This window comes from Echinops telfairi, unplaced genomic scaffold, assembly GCF_000313985.2.
Source record: "Echinops telfairi isolate 266 unplaced genomic scaffold, ASM31398v2 ScPeMD7_3533;HRSCAF=4204_1, whole genome shotgun sequence".
Taxonomy (NCBI): domain Eukaryota; kingdom Metazoa; phylum Chordata; class Mammalia; order Afrosoricida; family Tenrecidae; genus Echinops; species Echinops telfairi.
In genome coordinates this window covers 7,509,958-7,513,130 of record NW_022107432.1, presented here as the reverse complement: position 1 = coordinate 7,513,130, position 3,173 = coordinate 7,509,958, and positions in this window count along the sequence as shown.

Below are 3,173 nucleotides of genomic sequence, written 5' to 3'. Positions count from 1 at the left end.
TGAATTGAACACAATTCATAGCAACCCTATAGGACAGCCGAGAATGGCCTTGTGGGTTTCTGAGACTTGAAATCTTTACGGGAGCAGACTCATCTGATGGGTTCAGTCACCGACCTTGTAGTTCAAGTGCCTGACCTTGTGACCTTGTGCATAACTGACTATACCACCAAGGCTCTTTGTTATGTCACAGTGTCCCCAAACCTCAGGGTAAAATGGTGCCATAAGGTTTTCTAGGCTGTAATCTTTACAGAAGTAGATCTCCTAGTCTTTCCATAAGGAGCTGCTAAGTGGTGTGAGCTACCAACTTGCATCCCAATAGGTAACTGTTATACCACCCAGGCTCCTATATTATGCCTCAGACTGTGGAATTGCTGAGATCATGTGTGTTAGTCTGGGTACATTAGAGAAACAAATCCACAGAAATGCATATGTATAAGAGAGAGTTTTATATAAAGGTTAAGTGTACATCAAGAAAACATCCCAACACAGTGCTGCTCAAGCCCACAAGTCCAACATTAGCCCATATGGCCGACACTAATCCACAAAGTCCTCCTCCATCTCACAAAACGCACACTATGATGCCAATTTCAGGAGGAAAGCCGAATTGGTAAATGTAAAAGCATCTCAGCGCTGGCAAGGGTCTCCACAAGGCTGCTCCAGCACCCAGGGCTACATCAGAGTAGGTCCATGTGGCTTCTCCTCAGGGATGTCTTGCAGGAAGTGAGCCTTCCAGCTGAAGCAGGGAACTGGCTAAGGTAGCTGCACCCTGGTCCGACCATCAGAAAGCAAGAGACCTGAGAATTTGAAAGGCGAGGCTCGCTGAGTCATTTATCCCTCCACCCTTCCTTCAATTAACCTCATGTGTTTATCGGCCAGGTTGGCACAAACTAACTCATCATATATCACTTATTTCATGATTTCAAATATTCTCAAGAGTGCTAGGTGGGCTATGGGAGCAGAACGAGAGGATGGCACTAGGATGGGAGTAGAAAAGCAGTAGACATGGAAGAGTAGTAGGCAAAGGAGCACTGGTGGGTCAGCGGGATACCCAATGGGCTGCTGATCACAAAGTACACAGTTGGCTTCTCCAGCCAGACCATGGGAGAACTACGAGGCTTTCTACTACCACCAAGATTTATTGTTGTTAGGCGCCATTGAATTGGTTCCACTGTATGGTGACCCTGTGTACAACAAAAGGAAATGGTGCCCAGTCCTGTGCCATCTACACATTTATGTTCATGTTGAAGGCCATTGCTGCAGCCACGAGGTCAATTCATCTTGTCAAGGACCTATCTTTTTCATTGCCCCTCTACTTTACCGAGCATGCTATTTGTCTCATGACTATCCTGTCCTGCAGACATGTCCAAATTACACGAGAGGGAGTCTCGCTATCCTTGTCTCTAAGGTGCATTCTGGCTGTACTTCTACCAGATTGAACCATGAAGATTGACAGTCTCAGAATACTGCAAGGGCAGCTCTACTTTGCCCTAGACAGTCACTAGGAGTAAGAACCGACTTAATAGTAGTGAGTTTTGAGGGGTTGTTTTATTTTATTTTGCTTTGTTTTAGAGGATCCAACCAACCCAATGCTGGCAATTCAATTCCCATGGATAGTGAGTGGCCCCATAGGGCAGCACAGAGCTGCTCCCTGGGTTTCCCAAGGGTGTACATCTTTAGGGGAGCAGACAGCCTCATTTTCTCCCACAGAACTTTGCTTCTGGATTTGAACCTCCACCTTTGCAAGTAGCAGCCTCACATTTAATCCACAAAGCCACCAGCACTCCTTGAAATAGAGAATAAGAAAGCCAATTCAAGGGAGCCAACCAATCAAGCAGCTCAATTAGAGAAGTCAGTCGATTTTGTTCCACAAGTCACAGAGAATTAAATAATAAAAGTGCACATTTTATTTTACACATATTCTTCTTCAGAAGATCTGGTTTTACTACTGAGAACAAACATCATTTGGGAGAAATTTAGCTAGAAATCCATTGAATTTATAAAAATTTTAAGTGCTCAATTGGATATCTTTATAACAAGTGAGATGAAATCATTTTAAAGTATAAACTTAAATTTTGAAGTTCAAATTTGCTATCCATCAATCTGCTTTGTTGTATGAGGTAGCATGCTTGTCAAATGAGAGCTTATCTCGCTTATAAATGCTGTCAATTGCTAAATGTTACTAACACAACTTGATCTGTAGAGCCTGTTAGTTAACTAATTAAGCGTTGCATATAATTAATTTAAACAAGTTCTGAGCTTGAAAGGCAAAATTAAAAAGTTGTTTCTTTCCAAGAGTAAAGTGAACAATTGGGGGCACAATCAAAGGAAATATTGGACATAGTTTGGAATTTATTTTGAAATTTTACAGATAACAAGTAAGACGCACTTCCTTTGCTCCTCCCAGCCCCTCCTTTTCTCTCCTGAGGAAGGCATTGGCAGTCCGGGATAGAATACAACTTCAACCAGTGGATAATACCTTCATTAGAGGTAAAGAAAGGCAACCGCAGGGATAATTCCTCTGTTGGAAATCCGGTTGCCACAGCTGAGAGAGAGAGATTCCGTTTATACGACACGGCCAGAATCTGGGAGCTCCAGGCTCAAATGTACAAAAGAAAATCCCACTGAAACTTCAGAGTCAAATAAATCTTCAAAGTTAACGTCCAGGATTTGCAGCTAGACCAGAGCATGAACACTGGAACAGATAAGATTTCTCAACACATGGAACACAGGGCAGTTCATCCCCTCAGGAACAATAATGGGAGTATCGATACCATGAGGGTAGGAGGAAGGGGGGGGGGACAAAGGGGGAACCGATCACAGTGATCAACGTATAATCCCACCCACCCAGGGTGATGAACAATAGAAACATGGGTGAAGAGAGACAGGGGACGGTGCAAGAGATGAAAATAATAATAATTTATAATTCATTAAGGGCTCATGAGGGTGGGAGGGTGGAGGAAGGAGGGGGAAAAATGAGGAGCTGATACCAAGGGCTCAAGTAGAAAGAAAATGTTTTGAAAAGGATGATGGCAACATATGTTCATATGTGCTTGACACAATTATAGATTGTCATAAGAGCTGTAAGCGAATAAAATTGGGATTGGCTTTGATAGCACAGCTCCAGAGCAACTCATAAGAGCCTGGCGATGACGGCTGCAGTACTGAGAAGCCCA